Source organism: Oncorhynchus kisutch, linkage group LG22 (genome assembly GCF_002021735.2).
Source record: "Oncorhynchus kisutch isolate 150728-3 linkage group LG22, Okis_V2, whole genome shotgun sequence".
NCBI lineage: Eukaryota > Metazoa > Chordata > Actinopteri > Salmoniformes > Salmonidae > Oncorhynchus > Oncorhynchus kisutch.
The window spans coordinates 18,298,382-18,322,866 of record NC_034195.2 but is presented as its reverse complement, the minus strand read 5'-3'; the positions used below and the strand labels follow the sequence as shown (position 1 = coordinate 18,322,866).

The following is a 24,485-nucleotide window of genomic DNA, read 5'->3' as shown; positions in this document are numbered from 1 at the left end:
CTTAACCCTCACCTAAACCTCGATCAGTTTCAATCATAGAACTCAATAATATTGTGTGACAGGTTATGAACCAAGCCTGGAAGGTCCTTTGGTTGTGTATATAGGCTGTACGGCATCGTTTCTGTTTGTTTATTTCAGTGAGCAACCATTTTGTGACCATGCTGCCTTTGAAGTAATGTTTGGGATGTGGTCGATTGTTCTCAATGCTATGCGTGGAGTTTGACCATCATAGACTTTATTCACTTGACAATATATAAGATGTTCATTATTTAAAGCCACTGCATAAATGTCCTCCTGTTGTCACTTGGTTTGTTTTGTTTGTTAGGAGAGGCTTTGCTGGTTTGAGATCCAGGCAGTTATTGGCAGCGCCCTCCAAGAAGGTGACTGTCTTTTTAAAAAACTCACTTGTATTCTTTTAAAATGTAAATGTAGTGGTAACCATTTATTTTCTACCATCAGAATAACAGCATTGTTAGTCACTGTTTTAGTCATCTTGTGAACTTGGTCAGCTGATTCTGAGAGTGCTGTTGCATTTCAGAAAGCTATCAAGTGGAAGTAACAGATCTAAGAAGTCATTTTGATGTACTCTTGTTAGTGTGTGTTATTTTTCTGTCAAACAAGCAAATCTAGTCCTCTAAGCTTTAACAATAATGTTTCCCTTTAATGGGCTTGGAACCTGTCTAATGTTTAGAATATGCAGTGTTTGGTTTTCACCAGACATAATGGGACACATCTATTTCAAAAAGTAGACTCAGGTTTTCCAACAAAGCACCTGGAAGCACCTGGATGATCATCAAGGCTCTTGGAAGAATGTTCTAAGTACAGATGAGTCAAAAGTATAACGTTTTGGACAACATGGGTCCCAGTATACGTGGTGAAAACCAAACACTGCATTCCACAGTAAGAATCTTATAACAACAGTCAAGCATCAAATCAAATCAAATTTATTTATATAGCCCTTCGTACATCAGCTGATATCTCAAAGTGCTGTACAGAAACCCAGCCTAAAACCCCAAACAGCAAGCAATGCAGGTGTAGAAGCACGGTGGCTAGGAAAAACTCCCTAGAAAGGCCAATACCTAGGAAGAAACCTAGAGAGGAACCAGGCTATGTGGGGTGGCCAGTCCTCTTCTGGCTGTGCCGGGTGGAGATTATAACAGAACATGGCCAAGATGTTCAAATGTTCATAAATGACCAGCATGGTCGAATAATAATAAGGCAGAACAGTTGAAACTGGAGCAGCAGCACAGTCAGGTGGAAGTTGAAACTGGAGCAGCAGCATGGCCAGGCATGGTTGTGGTGGTGTGATGGTTTGGGGATGCTTTCCTGCCTCAAGACATGGAAGACTTGCCTTAATAATAGAAGGAATCATGAATTCTGCTCTGTATCAGATAATTCTACAGGAGAATGTCAGGCCATCCGTCTGGAAGCTGAAGCCGGAGCGCAGCTTGGTCATGCACCAAGATGATCCAAAACACACATTCAAGTCTACATGAAAATGTCTAGAAAGCAACAAATCTGAAGTTTTGGAGTGGCCTAGTCAAAGTTCAGACCTAATCTCAATTGAGATGTTGTGGCAGGACTTGAAACGAGCAGTTCTGCATGGAAGAGTGGGCCAAAATTCCTCCACAGTGGTGTGAGAGACTGATCAACAACTACAGGAAGCAAAGGTTGGAGTCATTTCATCTAAAAGTGGCACAACCAGTTATTGAGTGTAAGGGGGCAAATACTTTTTCACACAGGGGCAAGTGGGTGAAATAAATAAGTATGTCATTGTGGTGTTATTTGTTCACTCAGGTTCTCTTGATCTAATATTAGGTTTTGATTGAAGATAGGGCTGTGGTGTCACGTTCGTTTGTAGAGACGGACCAAGGCGCAATGTGATATGGTTTCCACATCATTTATAATAAAGTGAAAAGTTAGCAAAACAAACAATAAACAATAGAACAACGAGCTGTGACTAAAGAGGTGCTATGTGCACTAACTCAAAACAATATCCCATAAAACACAGGTGGAAAAAGGCCTAAATATGATTCCCAATTAGAGACAATGATTACCAGCTGCCTCCATAATTGGGAATCATACCAATCACCAACATAGAAAACAAAACTAGAACCCCACATAGAAAATATAAACTAGGCTAACCCCCTAGTCACGCCCTGACCTACCTTACCATAGAAAATAAAGGCTTTCTATGGTCAGGACGTGACATGTGGTGGTCATGAAATTTTATCAATCGGTAATTGTCAAGCAAATAACTGCTGGTCTCATGGGAATTGACTGTTAATTAACATAAACACATTTAGCATCTCCTGGCTTCCAAACATCCACATTTTTAAAAAGTCTAATAAATCCATGTAATATAGCCTACACCATCACAATAAATCCATTATTCATTTTAGACAGGTCTAAAGAAACATGATATGAAGAAAATGTAGTGTATTTACACAAAATAGCATACTCTGAGTTGTCCTTATGTTAGGCCCTGATCTTGCTATGGCTGTGGGCTACACTAGTTTATTTAGCAGACAAGATTTGCTTAGAATTCCATGGGCATTATTTTATATTATCCATTCTCCCGGCTGCATGCCAAAGCGCCTCAATCACATGGCGCCCATTCATATGATTGGGTCTTTCTCACAGGTGCAAGTGAAGACCACCACATCCGGGACGCAACTGCACATTGTCTTTATCCAATTCCAAGGCGCATTTTGAAGATGTTCGAAGAACTGTCCACATTTGCTTTTCATCAGCCAACAAGATGAGTAGGCCTAACAAACAGCAAAAGCACTATATCTACTATCCCACATAGTTAAAAACGTACCTATTCTATCCTGTGTGTCACGCCCTGACCGTAGATTGCTTTGTATGTTTCTATTTTTAGTTTGGTCAGGGTGTGATGTGGGTGGGTATTCTATTTTGTATGTCTAGGTGTTGTGTTTCTATGTTTAGGCCTGGTATGGTTCCCAATCAGAGGCAGCTGGTTATCGTTGTCTCTGATTGAGAACCATACTTAGGCAGCCTGTTTTCCCACAATTGGTGTGGGTAGTTGTTTTCTGTCTTTGCGGTTCTGCACCAGACAGAACTGTTTAGTTTGTTTCCGCTTGTTATTTTTGTTCTAGTGTTCAGTTTCTTTATTAAATTTACCATGAACACGTACCACGCTGCACCTTGGTCCTCTTCACCTTCTTCCACCTACCAATATCGTTACACTGTGCGAGAAATAACATTCTAAACATAGTCTGGGACAGTTGTGGGATGCGATAGATCCCAAATAAATACAACCACTGGCATCAAAAAATGTATGTTTTCTTAAGCAATGAGCTTGACTCAACAGATGAGAACGTTTAGCTCCAAATGTTGAGAAAGCATAAGTCTATTTCTTCACATTGTAAGCACAACAATGCACACATGGCAGTAGGCTATAAGGTGTGCAACTATGATTTGAAAAAGTCACACAAAAAAAGCATGCCTGTTTGCCTTAAACTGGGCTTGTTGTTATCCAAACCTTATCAACACACATAGCCCTATGGGTCAGGCTACATGAGGTGTGCAACTACTAAAAGTAGCAAAAAAGGCATTGTTTCTTGCCTCACGCTGAGCATCATTCACAAGTGATAAAATATCATTCACAAGTGATGTGCTAATATTGTCACCCATCAAACTGTTCTTAATTTAATCTTGTCTTTACATATGCTAAATAATAGATGTGTGAAATTTGTTTTGATGTAGAATGGACCATTATCATGCACCTGTCTCGAAACAGGGGCAGAAAAAAATAATCACACATGTCATCTATGCAGTTAAATAGCGAAGGGACGACGCTTTTCGTGTGGCTCATTTTCATGCCATTGAGGTAGGCCATATTTCTATTTTAAAGAGATGTGCTTAATATTAGGAAAGATGAGAAATAAATGTAGTAGGCCTCACCTATAGAAAGCTGATGGGATCCTCCTCTGTTTAATAGAAGCCATCACTCTGTTTTCTCACGCAATTGCATCGCCTATAGAAATGTTGCGCAACATGAGCTCATGGGCTCTCATGAAGTGTTTGATTAGATTTTCGATTACATTTGCATTGACTAGAGGGACAATACAGTGCGGGTACAATACAGTACAGTCCTTATTAAAAATATGCAAAAGTAGAGAAAATTAAAAAGGAGGCAAATACTTTTTCACAGAAATGTATCACGTAGCACCAGACTGTATTTCTGCACTCTTTGTTGCTGGAGGTTTCAGACTGTGTAGTTGTATCTCACTCTTAGGCGGCACAAATACTTCCCAGCAATGACAATTGCCACTCTACAAAGGACAAGCACTGGAACCATAAGGGTGAAAAGACCGGTTATGACCGATGAGAAATACTTTCTCTCTCATGGCTGAGTAACAATACACCAGCAACAATATACTATAACTTTTTCTCAAAACATCCCCAGTATTTCCTCTCCAGTATTTCCTGTTGGCTGGACAGCATACTGCACAATACAGTAGCCTCCATTCCCTGAGTCAGCTACAGGGCTCCCTATAGGCAGCTCTAGTCTGGTCTTGCCTCTCACCTGTCTCTGACTGACACTTATTACTTATTTGTAAACCTCTGATGCACATTTTCAGGTCTGCTGGAGCGTCAACAGCAGCCAAGACAGGACAATACCCATGATCCTCGCTGGCTCCATGGGAGCGTTTCATCTCTCAGTCAGCGTGCTGGTGCCGCCCACACACCAAACCGTTATGCACACATCAAGACGACAGCAACGCCAAATGTTCCCATCTTTCCTTTTTTCCATTTGAACAGGTCCCCTTTCACTTTATCTTCAGGTGCTGTGTTTGTGGCAAAGGGGGAATTATGACAGTTAATCAACATACTGTATATTTACAAGCATGACTGTTGGGTGCCATCTAAAGCACCTTCCACTAATATGATTGGCAGGGGGCTTTATGTGCATTCTATAACATGGTGCTGAGCTTTACAGTATTTTATTAATTATTTTATTTAACTTTCTTTAACTAGGCAAGTCAGTTAAGAACAAATTCTAATTTACAATGACGGCTTACCCCAGCCAAACCCGGAAGACCCTGGACCAAACGGGCGGATGGGATACAGCCTGGACAGTAGTAACTCTCCTGGGGAGAGAAGCACTTAACGCCCCTATACTGTTACAGAGTACATGCGTCACATCATGAATCACAGACCTGTAGGAGAAATGACAGAGTGCTATTTACACTGACCCTGTCCTTTGCCTAGTTACTCACACAGCAAGGTCCTTTCAAGTTGAGGACTGTAGAGATCCATCACTTTCTTTTGTGTTTTATGTGTGCTTGTGTACATGTGTGTGCATGCGTGTGTGTGCGCATGTACTTACACGCGTGTGATAGCACGTTTGCATGATTCAATTCTCAGATCCCAATAAATACTCACATTTAAATACTATATTTCCATGTGCGTGTCCATGATCATGCAATGACCCCTGGACAGACAGTGAGGGTGGTGATAGGGGCGGAGATTAGATTATAACTCTCTGGGATGCAAATTAACTGAGGGAGGATGGAGGAGAAGGAGGAGTAGAGAGAGAGAGAGAGAGATGTTAAGGAGAAAGAGAAGGAGAAGGTCATATTCACACAAAGGGATCTTCAGCAAAGTTACTGAGCAGAAGTCTTTCCCCCGGAGAGCAGGGAGAGCAGAGAATCCCTTGTTTGTGTAACAGCAGCTGATCCTGTGGCTTCTGCTCTACTCTAGTGCTTGTAACAGCAGCTGATCCTGTGGCTTCTGCTCTATTCTAGTGCACACTCTAGTGCATACACACTAGCTACCCTCCTCTCTCACTCCCTCACTCGCTTCAACTCTCTGGCTCTCTCTTTCTCTCTCTCACTCCCTCACTCGCTTCAACTCTCTGGCTCTCTCTCCTCTCTCTCTCACTCGCTTCAACTCTCTGGCTCTCTCCTCTCTCTCTCTCACTCCCTCACTCACTTCAACTCTCTAGCTCTCTCCTTCTCTCTCTCACTCACACTCTTGCTGAGCTCTAACCGCTTGGATACAGTGCAGAGGACTTGGGGAGAGTGCTCTTTTCTTCTTCTGCGTTTCCTTCCCTCCTCTCTCCCTCGAGAGCTATTGATTTAGATCAATTCATTTGGGATGAGGATGCGTTTGTGTTAAGCTGCAACAAAGGAAGAGTGCACAAGAAGCAACAGGGGAGTAATTGACTGCACGGAGAAACAGGAGACCCCCCCTCTTTTACAGGCTCAACAAGGGTGAGTAGAGAACGCTGGTCTTAATCACTAGGAGTTCCCTCTTTCTTTCTCTCTTTTTGCTCTGTGTGGACTTGTTTTTGTGGACCTTAGCAAGGCATTTCAAAGTTTATATTTACATCCTTACATTGTCCTTTTCATCGTCCTGCAGGAGGACACAGACAGAGGCGTAACTTGCATGGCTTTGTTCGATACAGCTATGATAATACACTGGTTTCACATCATTGAGGGATGCCTGCCTCTTTTGTTGGGAGGAGTGAAGTTTCACTCTGGGTTGGGTACATGGTGTGCTCTCTGTTTCTCTCTCGTTCTCTGACATCCAGGTGGAGTGTTTTCTCTTCCATGGCAGCAGAGTAAGCTCAGTGTAAGAGACGCGAGGGTGGCTAGCTAGCTCTGTGTCTCTACGCTCCCCCTTTAAATGTGAGGCAATTAAGGCCGATTGGCAGTGGCTGTTGGTGGGTAACTTGGAAACAGGCGCGTGGGGGAGCTTGGAGGCACATGAGAGGATTTAGAGAGGAGAGTGAGAATCCATTTGTACATCACATAAAGCCGTCTTCTCACTGACTAATGATGAGAATTCACACTCGTGTGTGGCGAAAGGACTTAAAAAGCTTATGGGCTTCCGTTGCCAATTTTTGTTGGAGTTATTAAAAGTGGCCAGAGGCATCTTGTGTGGGTCTGCGTGTGTATGCATCTGTGCCAGCGTCTGCATATGTGGGTGACACTGTGTCGCTTCGGAGTGTTTTAAGGTAATGAGTCCATTAGAGCTAATGCACACCAACACACAGTGCTGAGCCTTCACTTCGAATGACGGCAAAGTAGGAAAGGATTCAGGCAGGGCACTGAGAGCATGTAGCATATTCTCTCTCACAACAATGCATTTGAGGAATGCATTTTACGCATGCTTGCAGAGTGGCTTTACACTGCAGCTCGCCTGTGGGTCCTTCTCTGAGAACACTGTTTTCTGACATAGGGAAAGGGAGTCAATTAACAGGTCTATGTTATTTTGAATGTACTCATTTCATTTTAACAAGGGACAGGATATACAGGATCACACACACTCAAGTTGGAACACGGGACAGTATTTCTTAGTGTGAACACATGGTGGAGGTGCAACAGCACAGTCATTATAGACTCCTAGTGTACATAGTTTATTCTCTCTTATTGTCAGCACACCTTTCCCACCATGTGTGTGTACATACATATGTTTTGGACTGCTAATGGCAGTCATCTCCATGTGACTAAACCAATTCTGACCATTAGCCATTATCTCCACAACTAAAGTACTGTATGTGACCTTGTCACTGTGTCAGACACACACTGTTCTGTTCTGCAGGGCCCTGTAAGAGGACAGCCCTGAGGACATTATCTGAGGGGGTATTCAGCCCAGTGGAGGCTGGTGGGACGAGCTATAGGAGGACGGGCTCGTTGTAATGGCTGGAATGGAATTAATGGAATCATCATCAGTTCCTCTTGTCATGTTAGTCATTGCATACCTAACCGCAGTCAAGACGTTTCATTAATATGTCAACGGAGTACGCAGCTGAGTATTGTATCCTGGAAAACACATGGTGTGTTATTTTTTTATTATTAAAACAAAACCGCTAATCATTAAATACAAATACCGAATACTGAATTCCGTGGCACGGTTAGCTTTTAACAGCTAGGACCGCTATTTCTTGTCCCAGGTCGCCAGCCTACTTAAGAAACTGGGGAAAACGCAGAGTGGAATGATTACATTTTCTACCCAGGTGCCTGGACGGCGTTCATTCTTGTTGGATGCATCTCCGCCTTGTCATTTGTCGTTATCCGACTGGCCGGTGTTGCCCGGAGCTCCCCCATCTGATAGCGTAAACAAAGGAGCACAGCGGCCTCCCATAAAGCAGTCTACACTCCCAACAAGTAGCCCGAAGTGGATACAAACAACAAATAGTTTCGCCGCCCTGGAGCCTGATCTGTCTGCACCTTTGTCGCTGAGGGTGCCTGTGTCTGCAGTGCCTACTACTACGATTTCTAAGTCAACATCGTCCCTGCTCTGGATCAAGCGGGGCTTTTCCATCTGTCAGAGGCCTTCACCAGGCGCCGGGAGCAATGGGCTCAAGTTATCCTGCCTCTCACCCATCCATAAAGGGTTCTCCAAATCCTATGAAGCATGAGAGTGGGCGGATTTCCTTGACATTCTCACCAGCCGTGATTTTGGGCAGCTCCATGGTAAGAAATGTGACCGTTCCTGGAGCAAAAACAATGCCCTACCCCGGAGTTTGAGTAAATGATATTACAAAGCTGCTCCCAAATGTACTATGATAGGACATGGAAATTGATTCTATCGTTGTCCATGTGGGTTTTAATGATGTTATGAAGGGCAGCTCTGAACAGTTGAAACTGGATTTTAAAGAGCTGATTGACTCTCTGCTAGACACTAACAAAATACCCATCATATCTGGCCCTGTGCCCTCTCTGAATCGTGGCATTGAACACTTTAGCAGGATTCTTTCTCTTTACAACTGGCTTGATTGTTGCAGCTCAATGGGTGTAACTTTTGTTGATAATTTCGATATTTTTTGGAAACAAAACACACTTTATAAGGAGGATGGGATCCACTCAAATCATTTGGGTTCCTGAATCCTTTCACAGCATTATAAGGCCGCGTTGAGAAATTGGCTTATCAATGACTCAAGCCCAGCTCAGCTAATCCCTTCCATTGTGACGCAGTGTTGGCATAATGCTTCAGCAAATGTACATTACACAAGAGGCGATGGTAAATAACCTAATTTATGTCCCTCTAACTGTCCTGAATGCCTCTGCTGATCCTACAACTATTGTATGCAGTAATCATGTGCCTTTGAACCAGAGGTATACTGTCCACTGTGTGCAGCTCACCCTGCACTAACATAAATAACATGAGCATATCTACTTCTGCTAAGCTTCCCAGGAAAGCAATAAAAATAAGTAAGCATCTCAGTAGAAAAGTGCTCAAAATAGCCCACATTAATATATGAAACAACGGTCATGAAATCAATAATTTGCTAGTAACAGATGACATTCATATTCTGACTCTCTCTGAAACTCACTTAGGTAATACATTTGATGATACAGTGGTAGCAATACAAGGTTATAACATTTACAGAAAATATAGAAATGCCAATGATGGAGGTGTTGCTGTTTATATTCAGAACCACATTCCTGTGATTAGTGAGGATCTCATGTTAAATACTGTTGAAGTAATATGGCTACAAGTTCATTTCCCTCACCTAAAGCCCATTCTGGTGGGAAGCTGCTATAGACCACCAAGTTCTAAGAGTCAGTATCTAGATAACATGTAAAATGCTTGATAATGTATGTGAAATCAACAAAGAGGTATATTTTCTGGGTGATTTAAATACTGACTGGCTTTCATCAAGCCCACTCAAGAAAAAGCTTCAAACTGTAAGTAGTGCTTGCAACCTGGTTCAGGTTATCAGTCAACCTACCAGGGTAGTTCAAACAGCACAGGAAAGAAATCATCACCTTGTACTGATCACACCTTTACTAATGCTGCAGAAATTAGCTTGAAAACAGTATCCAGATCCATCAGAGATCACAAAATAGTAGCCATATCTAGGAAAACCAAAGTTCTGAAGTCTGGTTCTAATATTGTGTATAATCCTAGTAAAAATTCCCTGTCTTAGGTCAGTTAGGATCACAACTTTATTTTAAGAATGTGAAATGTCAGAATAACAGTAAAGATAATTATTTATTTCAGCTTTTATTTCTTTCATCACATTTCCAGTGGGTCAGAAGTTTACATACACTCAATTAGTATTTGGTAGCATTGCCTTTAAATTGTTTAACTTGGGTAAAACGTTTCGGGTAGCCTTCCACATGCTTTCCACAATAAATTTGGTGAATTTTGGCCCATTCCTCCTGACAGAACTGGTGTAACTGAAAAGGTTTGTAGGCCTCCTTGCTCGCACATGCCCACAAGTTTTTGTATGGGCTTTGTGATGGCCACTCCAATACCTTGACTTTGTTGTCCTTAACTTCTTGCGTCGAGCCATCCCGGATCCGGGATCGTGAATACAGCCTCAAGCTCATTACCATAACGCAACGTTAACTATTCATGAAAATCGCAAATGAAATGAAATTAATATGCTAGCTCTTAAGCTTAGCCTTTTGTTAACAACACTGTCATCTTAGATTTTCGAAATATGCTTCTCAACCATAGCAAAACAAGCATTTGTGTAACAGCTAGCGCACCTAGCGTAGCATTTAGCGTTAGCATTAGCAGGCAACATTTTCACAAAAACCAGAAAATCATTCAAATAAAATCTTTACCTTTGAAGAACTTCAGATGTTTTCAATGAGTAGACTCTCAGTTAGATAGCAAATGCTCCGTTTTTCCTGAAAGATGATTTGTTTAGGAGAAATTGCTCCGTTTGGTGCGTCACGTTTGGCTACCAAAAAAAAAAGGAAATTCAGTCTTCAAAACGGCAAACTTTTTTCCAAATTAACTCCATAATATCGACTGAAACATGGTAAACGTTGTTTAGAATCAATCCTCAAGGTGTTTTTCACATATCTCTTCATGATATATCGTTCGTTGAAAGCCTTCTCTCTCCTCTCAATCACTGGATGACTGCGTGCAGCTTGTAGATTACGCACCAATTTAGACAAAGGACACCGGGCAGACCCCTGGAAAATGTAGTCTCTTATGGCCAATCTTCCAATGATATGCCTACAAATACGTCACAATGCTGCAGACACCTTGGAGAAACGATAGGAAGGGCAGGCTCATTCCCGGCGCATTCACAGCCATATAAGGAGACAATAGAAAACAGAGCTTCGAAAATTCTGCCCATTTCCTGGTTGAAGTATCATCTTGGTTTCGCCTGTAGCATGAGTTCTGTGGCACTCACAGATAATATCTTTGCAGTTTTGGAAACCTTAGAGTGTTTTCTTTCCAAAGCTGCCAATTATATGCATAGTCGAGCATCTTTTCGTGACAAAATATTGCGCTTAAAACGGGCACGTTTTTTTATCCATAAATTAAAAGAGCGCCCCCTATATCCAAGAAGTTAAGCCATTTTGCCACAACTTTGGAAGTATGCTTGGGGTTATTGTCCATTTGGAAGACCCATTTGCAACCAAGCTTTAACTTCCTGACTGATTGAGATGTTGCTTCAATATATCCACATCATTTTCCTACCTCATGTTGCCATCTATTTTGTGAAGTGCACCAGTCCCTTCTGCAGCAAAGCACCCCCACAACATGATGCTGCCACCCCCATGCTTCACGGTTGGGATCGTGTTCTTCGGCATTTCTCCAAAAAGTATGATCTTTGTCCCCATGTGCAATCGCAAACTATAGTCTGGCTTTTTTATGGCGGTTTTGGAACTGTGGCTTCTTCTTTGCTGAGCGGCCTTTCAGCTTATGTCGATATAGGACTCGTTTTACTGTGGATATAGATACTTTTGTACCTGTTTCCTCCATTGATTTGCACTTTTCACACCAAGGTACCTTCATCTCTAGGAGACAGAACACATCTCCTTCCTGAGCAGTATGATGGCTACGTGGTCCCATGGTGTTTATACTTGCATACTATCGTTTGTACAGTCGAACATGGTACCTTCAGGCCTTTGGAAATTGCTCCCAATCATGAACCAGACTTGTGGAGGTCTACAATTTTTTTTCTGAGGTCATGGCTGATTTCTTTTGATATTCCCATGATGTCAAGCAAAGAGGTACTGAGTTTGAAGGCAGGTATTGAAATACATCCACAGATACACCTCCAATTGACTCAAATTATGTCAATTAGCCTATCAGAAGCTTCAAACTTTCCAAGCTGTTTAAAGGCACAGTCAACTTAGTGTATGTAAACTTCTGACCAACTGGAATTGTGATACAGTGAATTATAAGTGAAATAATCTGTCTGTAAACAATTGTTGGAAAAATTACTTGTGTCATGCACAAAGTCGATGTCCTAACCGACATGCCAAAACTATAGACATTTGTGGAGTGGTTGAAAAACGAGTTTTAATGACTCCAACTTAAGTGTATGTAAACTTCTGACTTCAACTGTAAATAATATATGTTGGTCAGGGGTGTGTTATGAGGAACAGACACTGCACTTAACACATTTATGAAATTGCTTATTCCAGTTACAAATAACCGTGCACCTTTTAAGAAAATGTCTGTAAAAACGGTTAAATCTGATGAGTACTGATGAGAAATTGAAAAATGTTATGGTTGAGAGGGATAAGGCAAAAGGTATGGTAAATAAGTCTGGCTGCATAATCGATTGGCAAACATATTGCAAATTGAGAAATCACGTGACTAAACTGAATAAAAGAAGAAGAAACTACACTATGAAACAAAGATAAATGACATAAAGAATGATAGTAAAAATCTTTGGAGCACCTTAAATTAAATTTTGGGAAAAAAAGCTAACTCAGTTCCATCATTCATTGAATCAGATGGCTCATTCGTCACAAAACCAACTGATATTGGCCAGATTAGCAAATTTAGGCATAACATGCCAGCAACAAACACTGACACTACACATCTAAGTATATCTGACCATATTATGAAAGACAAGCATTGTAATTTTGAATTCCGTAGAGTGAGTGTGGAAGAGGTGAAAAAAGTATTGTTGTCTATCAACCAAGACAAGCCACCGTGGGCCTGACAACTTCGGATGGAAAATTACTGAGGATAATAGTGGACGATATTGCCACTCCTCGTTGCCATATTTTCAATTTAAGCCTACTAGAAAGTGTGTGCCCCATGACTTGGAGGGAAGCAAAAGTAATTCCACTATCTAAGAATGGTAAAGCTCCCTTTACTGGTTCAAATAGGAGACAAATCAGCCTGTTACCAACTCTTAGAGAGTGTTCTTTAATGGAAGCCTCTCCAGCATAATCCAGGTAGAATCAGGAATTCCCCAAGGCAGCTGTCTAGGCCCATTAGTTTAAAAAAAATCTTTACTAATCTTTACTAGTGTGTCCACGTGACCCAACACTATACATGTCAGCTACTACAGTGACTGAAAGGACTGCAATACTTAACAAAAAGTTGCAGTTTGTTTCAGAGTGGGTGCCAAGGAATAAGTTAGTCCTAAATATTTCTAAAACTCAAAGCATTGTATTTGGGACAAATTAAAACTTGCAATAAAAAATTTGGAAATTGAGCAAGTTGAGGTGACTAAACTGCTTGGAATAACAGTGATCAAAACATACTGATACAACAGAAGATGGGGAGAAGTATGTCCATAATAAAGCTCTGCTCTATCTTCTTAACAGCACTATGAACAAGGCAGGTCCTACAGGCCCTAGTTTTGTCGCACCTTGACTACTGTTCAGTCGTGTGGTGACCACACTAATACAGGTGCCACAAAAGGTTCTTTTTTTTCTTTTTTTTTGCAGGGCAGCACAGCTGGCCCTTGGATGTACACAGAGAGCTAATATTCATAATATGCATGTCAATCTCTCCTGGCTCAAAGTGGAGGAGAGATTGACTTCATCACTACTTGTATTTATGAGAGGTATTGACATGTTTAATGCACCGAGCTCTTTGTTTGAACTAGTGTATACCAAACAAGACATGCCACCAGAGGTCTCATCGCAGTCCCCAAGTCCAGAACATACTATGGGAGGCGCACAGTACCATGACTACATGGAACTCTATTCCACATCAAGTAACTGATGCAAGTTAAAAAACACATAAAAATACACCTTATGGAACAGAAGGACAGTGAAGAAACACAAACATAGCCACAGACACATGCATACACACACACACACACACACACACACAATAACATATGCACTATACACACATGTACACAAGGATTTTGTACTGTAGATATGTGGTCGTGGTGGAGTAGGCCCCTGAGGGCACACAGTGTGTTGTGAAATCTGTGAATGTATTGTAATGTTTTTTAAATTGTATAAACTTCCTTAATTCATTTTGCTGTACCCCAGGAAGATTAGCCCAAAAGGTTCTTCCAGGCACCTTTACTTCTGTTAGGTTCTGATTTTCAGAGTTAAAACTCAACGGACGCTATGAAAGCTCAACCAAATGTATTCTTCCCAGAGGATCAATACAGCTGCATTAGACAAAGAACTTGTGCTTCACGCAAGCACTGATATTTAACCCTTCCTCCTAAGCTGAGTCTCCTCCTACACATCTGTACAAACATTGTATCTTTACTGCTAGGCAGGGCCCTAAGTGATACAGGCCATAAACTTTTCTTTCTCCCTTAACGTGACCTGACCTGATCTCGACCCCCATGATCACTAATCCATGGCTCTCTCCCCTTATCAGTGCCTGTCGCATGTGATCGCTACACTCAGTACATTCCAAGTTTAATTGCACATATCACATACCTTCCTCCTACAAAAAACCATTACCTTCTGATGTAGACCCTCTAACCCTAAGCACTCAATATTTCAATAGGTTACCTGATCATTTTTTTATTACATTTTTTATTTAACTAGACAAGTCAGTTAAGAACAAATTCGTATTGTGTCGCTAGAGGTGAAATTCTTGGACCGGCGCAAGACGAACGAAAGCGAAAGCATTTGCCAAGAATGTTCTCATTAATCAAGAGTCTTGTTCGTTATCTGCCTTGTTCAGGGGCAGAACGACAGATTTTTAACTTGTCAGCTCAGGGATTCGATCTAGCAACCTTTCGGCTACTGGCCCAACTCTTTAACCCTTCCCCAAGTTTAGGAGGTAGTACCCAGATTCCAGCACTTCTAAGAGTGCATGTTGTTGGTTTTAAGTCGTTCCCTGTCTTTTCTTAGCGAATTATCTCAATGGTTTCTTTATAGATGTCGTGCTATCTGTGTTTATGTTGTGGTAGACCTGTGGTGTTGATAACCTGTCTGTGTTGATAACCTGTCTGTGTTGATATAGCCCTATTCAATTGTAGAGTTGACCTGTTGACCTGGCTTTTCAGAGAGTTCGTTTTTGGTCACCCTTTAGCGTAAATGTCATTCCTGTTCATTGTTTTAAGTTTGTACACTGCAATATTTAATATTCATTTTGCTGATTACATACTTTAATAAAGTGGTAACTATTTAAACTTTGGGATTTGCATAGGCTCTTGAAGGGGTTTATACACCTTTGTTAGCCTCATTGAAGGTACAAAACTGTCAGTGTTCAACCTAAACATGTGATGACAATAAAACAGAACAGAACAGAACAGGAATAACATTTAATCTAACGGGTAGCCAAAAAATATCTATCTTAAAGCCACACCCCCTACTAAGCCACACATCCACTCCAGGTTTCCTCCAGGAACCTGTTCCCCCAAGAACCCCTCAACTAACCAAAGGTGCAAACTTGAACCATTGACTAGGAACTCCAGGGTTTCTCGAGTCACCACTAATTCTAGGAATGCACAACGGCTTTAAATGGTTAGTACATGCAGATGTCTGTTTCCAAACTCATTGAACTCATCATGGTTCTTAATATACTGAATATTCATCAGCCTTATCTAGTTATAAAGTTATCTATTTCTGCATTGAGTTCATATGGAGTTCCCCATCTCTGGGCTGAGTCTCTCTCTCTTTCACTCTGACTGACAGAGGCAGGCAGACAGCCTCAGTCTCATACAGTCAGCAGCCGGTTGGTTCCTTGATAAGACTCTGGCTTTGCTTTTGATGCTCCCCCTTATCCAATTCCACTCAACAGATTAATATCTCTAGCAGGAGCCTAACAGGAGTTCATGTGGAATATACTCTCAACTCATCTGATCGCTCATCAGCGGTATTGTATGTATCTGCTTGGGTTGAGGCCCCACAGGGCCCCATATACAAAAGCTGTAATCATTAGACGCCAGAGGCACTATGCCAGCTGTTACACTGTCAAGTGTAATGTCTGATAGGACTACATGAAGCTTTATGCCCCCTGTTCACTGCACAACTGTTTCTGCTCAATGGATAAAACAAAGCACATTGGAAGCTGTTCTCTGTTGTTGTTTACTCCCAATAAAACAACACTTTGTTCATTATACCGAATTGTCAAAAGTGTTGTTTTGTTTGTACTTTCCCTTTACAACGATGTCATTCCAGCAGTATTCACATGAACATTATTAGTGGATGGTGTTTTTTGGGATAAGTCAACCGACAGAAGGGCATTGTGTCTCTAGTGTTGTGTATATAAACCTGAATTTAAAAGCAGGAATAAAAAAATAAAGAACATGATGTTGAAATTCAGAGACATTTTCACCCACTGGCTGTTTTGAATACGAATGTGCTGTGTGCTTGTGTGCTGTCACTCTGTGTATAGAAGTGCATCTTTGGGTCAGCATAAATGTGGGGAAACATCACATCAATTTGAAATGCTATATATACTACCTGGCTATGGAAGTATTGACCTATTGATAAACAATATTTCCATTACAATAATGGCTGTACTTTGCTAGATGGCAAATAAAAACTGTGCTAATATTAGTACTATTGAAGCCTCTGCATAATAACACTATCAGACCGAGAGAGCAATTAGTCTGTGATTGGCATTGAATCAGCATGCCAATGATCTAGCTCCTACCATTGGCAAAATGTCTTGATCCAAACTACACATACAGTGGGGCAAAAAAATGATATAGTCAGCCACCAATTGTGCAAGTTCTCCCACTTAAAAAGATGAGAGAGGCCTGTAATTTTCATCATAGGTACTTCAACTATGACGGACAAAATGAGAAAAAAAATCTAGAAAATCAAATTGTAGGATTTTTAATGAATTTATTTGCAAATTATGGTGGAAAATAAGTATTCCACATCAAGTAACTCAGGCGAGCAGTAAAATCGGATAACCCCCCCAGATAAAACACCTCATAGCACAACGTAGACTGTGAAGAGCCAAACACATTGACACACACACATTGTAATATTGTTGTATTGTAGATTTTAAATTGTACATTCCTAGTGTATCACCAAAGATTTATGTAAAAAAAAAAAATCCAATGATAAAGCCTTGCATTCCTATTTTTTGTATTTGTTTCGCTCTGTTGATGGTAGGTGCATTTGATTCAGCAGCCCTAGTGCCAGGAAGGCAAAGTGTTCCCATTTTGAACCATTTCATGTGTCTGAAGTTAGAACTCCTGGTCTCACTCAAGATGTCATTAAAAAAAATGCAACCCCGTCCCCTTGTACTGTAAAATAAATGGAGCACCCTCCCCCTTGTAGAATTATCTCAACATAATGTTTACGACCACATATAACAATAACAACTGTAGCGACCCTGTGTTTATAAACATGGATATTGACTTGGCCACTTTTGTGGCACAGTCGATGCCACGCAGGGCTATGAGCCAGAAGGTTGAGGGTTCACCAACCACCACAGACGAGCTCAGTCTCCCTGCCTGTTTCATTACACTACAATCAGAGCTGGCTGCAGACAATGATCAGCTAGAGGGAAATCAAATTTTCAACATTATGATGCCATATTTATAATTATATAAAATATATGCAACAAATGTTCCACCAACAGGTTTCTGTGTCTATGCACCACACAACCAATAGACAAAGCAGACCGACTTCGAGCACTTCAATATCATGGTTTGGGTTTTCAACACCACAATAAATAGTCTATGTCAATCTCAATAAAAAGAAAATACACCCCTCCCTACGTTGTAGGCTTACCCAGTATCAAAGGCTTGGCTTGACAATCTCCGGATGTTATTCAACTTTTTTGTGTTTTGTAACAGATGTCTCTTTCCAGTCATTAATTGGCCGCTGCACAGTTTGGATTGATCAATCGATTTTATTTGTCAGTAAAAAATAAATAAATAGAGTATATACACAAAAACATTTTAAGTGACCGGGACTGCACAATAGAGTTGGGTACTTGTTTCCATCTTTACATAAATACATACAATTACACAGATACAGACACATCACAGATACAGAGAGATAAAAATAAATGCTCAACCTCCAGATGAGTATGAGGGGAGCGTTTAAGTACAATTCTTACAAGCTTGTTTGGCTAAGGGCTTATTCTTTAGATGTTTGGGGCTGCTGGTGAACCGTGATGTGCAGGCATAATCAAAGTGAACTTTGAAAGTTTCTTCAAGTGCAGTCGCAAAAACCATCCAGCGCTATGATGAAACTGGCTCTCTTGAGGACCGCCACAGGAAAGGAAGACCCAGAGTCACCTCTGCTGCAGAGGATAAATTCATTAGAGTTACCAGCCTCAGAAATTACAGCCCAAATAAATGCTTCACAGAGTTCAAGTAACAGACACATCTCAACATCAACTGTTCAGAGGAGACTGCGTGAATCAGACCTTCATGGTCGAATTGCTGCAAAGAAACCACTACTAAAGGACACCAATAATAATAAAATACTTGCTTGGGCCAAGAAACACGAGAAGTGGACATTAGACCGGTGGAAATCTGTCTTTGGTCTGTTGAGTCCAAATGTAAGAATTTGGGTTCCGACCGACCTTTGTGAGATGCAGAGTAGGTGAACAGATGATCTCAGCATGTGTGGTTCCCACTTTGAAGCATGGCAGATGAAGTGTGATGGTGTGGGGGTGCTATGCTGGTGACACTGTCAGTGATTAATTTAGAATTTAGGGCACGCTTAACCAGCATGGCTACCAAAGCCTTCTGCAGCGATACGCCATCCCATCTGGGTTGGGATTATCATTTGTTTTTCAACAGGTCAATGACCCAACACACCTCCAGATTGTGTAAAGGCTATATGACCAAGAATGATTGTGATGGAGTGCTGCCTCCTGGCCTCCACAATCACCTGCCCTCAACCCAATTGAGATGGTTTGAGATGAGTTGGACCGCAAAGTAAATGAAAAACAGCCAACAAATGCACAGCCTATGTGGGAACTCCTTCAAGACTGTTGGAAAGGCATTCCAGGTGAAGCTGGTTGAGAGAATGCCAAGTTTAGTTTAGTTTATTAATTCGACCATTTAAAAAAAACAAGCACACAAAACTTAAAAGCCATACATGCCCATGAATAAAATCATTGAGGATAACACACAATAAAGTCTGGGACTTATTTCCATTGTGGTCCTCTTCAAGAGTGTGCAAAACTGTCATCAAGGCAAAGGGTGGCTACTTTGAAGACTCTAAAATCTTAAATTCATTTTGATTTGTTTCACACTTTTTTAGTAAAAATAAAGAAAAACCCTTGAATGAGTAGGCGTGTCTAAACCTTTTACAGGTACAGTATATACTGTATATACAAAGTTATGTGGACACCCCTTCAAATTAGTGGATTTGGCTATTTCAGCCACATCCATTTCTACTGGTGTAGAAAATCGATCACACAGCCATGTAATCTCCATAGACAAACATTGGCAGTAGAATGGTCTTACTGAAGAGCTCAGCCACCTTTCCAACAAGAAAGTTCGTCAAATTTCTGCCCTGCTAGACCTGCCCCGGTCAACTGTAAATGCTGTTGTTTTAGAGTGGAAACATCTAGGAGCAACAACGGCTCAGCCGCGAAGTGGTAGGCCACACAAGCTCACAGAACAGGCCTGCAGAGTGGTTGCAACACTCACTACCGAGTTCCAAACTGCCTCTGGAAGCAAAATCAGCACTCTTCATCGGGAGCTTTCAAACAGGGTTTCCATGACCGAGCAGCCACACACAAGCCTAAGATCAACATGCGTAATGCAAAGTCTTGGCTGGAGGCGTTACACCACCATTGGGCTCTGGAGCAGTGGAAACTTGTTTTCTGGAATGATGAATCACGCCTCACCATCTGGCAGTCCGACGGATTAATCTGGTTTTGGCAGATGCCAGGAGAACGCTTCCTGCCTCAATGCATAGTGCCAACTATAAAGTTTGGTGAAGAAGGAATAATGGTCTGGGGCCCCTTAGTTCCAGTGAAGGGAAATCTTAGCGCTATAGCGTACAATTGCATTCTATACAATTCTGTGCTTCTAACTTTGTGGCAACAGTTTGGGGAAGGTCATTTCCTGTTTCAGCATGACAATGCCCCCCTGCACAAAGCAACGTCCATACAGAAAGGGTTTGTCTAGATCGGTGTGGAAGAACTTAACTGGCCGACTGAGAGCCAGGCCTAACCGCCCAACATCAGTGCCCGACCTCGCTGATGCTCTTGTGGCTGAATGGAAGCAAGTCCCAGCAGCAATGTTCCAACATCTAGTGAAAACCCTTCCCAGAAGAGTGAAGAGTAACAACAAAGGGGAGACCAACTCCATATTAATGCCCATGATTTTGGAATAAGACGTGCAGGTGTCCACATACCTTTGGTCATGTAGTGTATACAGTGCATTCGGAAAGACTCCTTGACTTTTTCCACATTTTGTTACCTTACAGCCTCATTCAAAAATGGATTAAATTAAAAACAGAAACACCTTATTTACATTAGTATTCAGACCCTTTGCTATGAGACTTGAAATTGAGCTCAGCTGTATCCTGTTTCCATTGATCATCCTAGAGCTGTTTATACAACTTGATTGGAGTCCACCTGTGTTAAATTCAACTGATTGGACATGATTTGGAAAGGAATACACCTGTTTATATAAAGTCCCACAGCTGACAGCTTGCTTGGAGTTTGCCAAAAGATGCAGGAGTGGCTTCGGGACAAGTCTCTGAATGTTCTTGAGTGGCCCAGCCAGAGCCCGGACTTGAACCCGATTGAACATCTCTGGAGAAACCTGAAAATGCAACGATGCTCCCCAGTGATACTCCTCAAATACAGTTGTGCCAACCTTGTAGCATCATACCCAACAAGACTTGAGGCTGTAATTGCTGCCAAGGGTGCTTCACCAAAGTGCTGAGTAAAGGGTCTGAATACTTACATACATTTTATATTTAATTTTTAATTTTTAATTAATTTGCAAAAATGTATAAAAACCTGTTTTGTTATTATGGGGTATTGTGTGTAGTATGATGTGGGGGGAAACAATTTCATCCATTTTAGAATAAGACTGTAATGTAACAAAATGTGGAAAAAGTAAGGGGTCTGAATACTTTCCGTATGCACTGCATATGGCACATACAGTATTTTCCATGTATTGCACCTTGGTTGCCATCTGGGTTTGGTTTTCTTCCAACAACATCCATTGCACCTTTCTTGTCAGGGACAGAGCTATATATACTGCATCAAACAGGACCAGGTATGAGTAGAGTGACATAAATCAGAGTGGCAGAGACCAACAATCTCAGCAGACCAACCTGGACTCAGGGGTAAACGTAACATAGTAAATGAAAATCCAGGACACTCAAATCAGCATGATATGCTACGTTTGGTATGGAATGTATTAATATGTGGATGTCCATCATCCATTTTGTATGATACCAATTACATTTCATATGAAATGCTATGAATTACAATTAGGATGATATGCTACTAATTGCAATTCTTACAATATGTTACACATTTTAAATACGTATGTTACGAATTCCAATTTGTTGTTGCTAACTTTGGCAGGGTGGCTAGCTAGGCTAAGGGTTAAGGTTAGGGTTAAGGTTAGGACTTAGGTTAATGGGCTAACGTTATGGTTAGGGAAAGTGTTAGCTAACATGCAAAGTAGGTAAAGAGTAGTATGTAGTAGCAAAGTTGCTAATTAGCTAAAATTCTAAAGTTGTCCGTGATGAAATTTGAACACACAACCTTTGGATTGCTAGACGTTTGCGATATACCCATCCACCCCGATCAACCACCCTCCTTTCATTTTATCCTGAAGTAACCTTCTGTTTTATGTAACCATACCAAACATAACATACCATACTAATTTGAGTGTGTTGGATTTCATATACTATGTTACACCTAGTCTGTGAGACTAGGCTGAGCAGACAGACATCCACATATTCTCTCTTGAACTCAAGTCAATATTATGAAGCAGGAAGCAGCCTCACTAGGCTGTTTCCTCTTCCTCCTGCAAAAATGTCTAAAAACCTGCTTTTGTTTGTCATTATCGGGTATTGTGTGTAGATTGATGAGGAAAAAATACAATTTAATCCATTTTAGAATAAGGCTACAACTTAATAAAATGTGGAAAAAGTCAAAGGGTCTGAATCCTTTCCGAATGCACTGCATATAAAGGAAGAGAAGCTTTAGGCCTAACCCCAGAGATATAGAGATATGCAGGTGTCATGCTACGACACCAACATGTATTTCTTTATGTCAGATGGCTACTGCGTCTGCTATACACGTATAGATGTACAGAATGAGGGTAATTCATACATTTTCTATCCAAATAATTTTTCTAAAGATAAGCATTATATTGTTAGATTATAGAAGTATCTCTGGTATGCTTGAAACAGTTTCCCTCACTTTAAGTTCAAATGTTGTAGTCAGTTAGAGCGCCGGGGCGCAGTGCTTTTCATTTCATCGGCCTTGAAGTAGCTAAAGCTTAATAATAGCCACACCATACCAAACCTTTACAAACATTTCTAAACTTTATTAGGGTAATATCAAAAGTAAGACAAGCCATTGGTTATTGGGAAAATACAAGCAGAAGAAATGTAAACCAGGGAAAAAACGTACTACCCTCCCCTGTGCCCCCCCAAAAAATACACAACCCTCCCCAAAGTACAAAGAAAGGTTTGGCAACCCTCCCCTATTTTGGAACACCCCTTCCCCAGTCAATTTAGATCTGTCCCTGTTATTATTTGCGGCTTGTATCTTTTTTTCATATTGAGAAATATTTCCCTTTCTCTGGTCATAGGAGTAACAATATGAATTGTTGCATGAGGCAGAAGTAATGCAGTGCGACTTATGTTTCGCCATCAACTGGAAGACTGTGTCCCCTTTTCTAGGCAGAGGGAGAGAGGAGGGACGGTGAGCCGGGTGAGGGGCAGCCTCACCCCTGCTCCCTCCCTCCCCTCAGACTGACCATCAGATTCAGGCCATCAGTCCAGTAAAAAAAATCGGCAAATGTTTATGCTCACTCAGCTGTGCGGCATAAGTAATACAACAAATAATCTATTACCATGTGTGATCATGTACCTAGCATATTGAAATATAATTTCTAAATGGTCTGAGAAGAACAACATTGGCAGGTCAATTCAAACTTTTGGGGGGGGGTATTTTCTTAAAAGCTGCATTGTTGGTTAAGTATTAAGCATTTCACTGTAAGCTACACCTGTTGTATTCGGCTTGCGTTTTGACTCAGAAAGTGATCGACTCAGAAAAGGTTGGTGACAACTGATGTAGGCTGTTGGTGACAACTGATGTAGGCTGTTGTTGGGTTTTGTTGTGATGCAATATTGTCTTATTAAGAGTGGCTGCTACCTTGGCAGCAGCTACTGGTGTCTGTTCACAAGAAGTGGAACAGCCAGATGATCGAAGAGAAGAAGTGACTTCACCTCCACTCTCACCATCAAAGGTTTCAGCTCTCTCCCAAGAATGCCATTATCTATTGAAGAAAAGGGACTGATGTCTAAGTCAAGATCACACAGAACACAAGTAGTATTATCCACAGTGATTAGGTTAAACAAAGGACTGAAAAAGCATGAGCGAGTGGATAAAATCATCATCTATCATTTTGTAATCCATGCTCAGAGGGACATTATTTTTGCTCATTATCTGTTTGTTGATGTTCAGTGTGTAACATAATCTTTTCACCAACGTTGTTTATTTTCTCCAGATTAGATTTGAATGCATGAGGCATATTCAGGACTTCCCCCTAATTGTGTCCTTTAGTTCTTTGACAATGTTCTCGTCTCTCTCCCTTTACACCAGACCATGTGGTTTAAAAGAGAACACTCACTGACAGACAGGATGGTACAGGGACAGCAGGAACCACAGATAAAAGAGGAGTGTCTGTGAGAGAGTAGGTTTCTGTCCCTTTGTGATCCAGATCCACTGATGTGCCTGGCAGCTGCTTTTGATAATCAAATGATATTCACGGAAAAACTGCACAAAATGACAGACTGAGACGACTATTGTACATAAAACAGAACGTCATATTTCCGCTGTAGTCATGACTGTAGTTGTGTGTTTGGATAAGGATCAAGAGAATGTGATTCATTATAAGATATGTTATTTATGACTCATTTTGATATCTGGAACAGATATTGTATTATAATGAGCCATCTTCACCACTGTTATCATCCATACTTGTTGGAAAAGCATTGTGTGAAATACTGCAAAAAGTCATCACAGTGGAATTCAGCCAATATCTAAGAGCCGGTATGTGTACAAAAAAATAATGAAGAGACACATAGAGCATGCCATAATGGTGTGCTTCATCACAGTACATAACTTTTATTGTTTGTGTAAAGTTCCATCACCTCAACCTGATTTACAAGGTAAGCTAG

At 41.1% G+C, this 24,485-nt stretch overlaps 1 protein-coding gene across 1 annotated transcript in view; it reads left to right on the top strand.

Moving 5' to 3' along the window:
* The first annotated feature begins 5,927 nt into the window (after positions 1-5,927).
* The window catches only part of shisal1b (shisa like 1b), a 65,907-nt gene continuing 47,349 nt past the window's right edge, over positions 5,928-24,485 (top strand). Inside the window, exon 1 of the mRNA XM_020455743.2 lies at positions 5,928-6,245. The gene's annotated coding sequence lies outside the window, so the exon portion shown is untranslated. The remainder of the gene's footprint in view (positions 6,246-24,485) is intronic.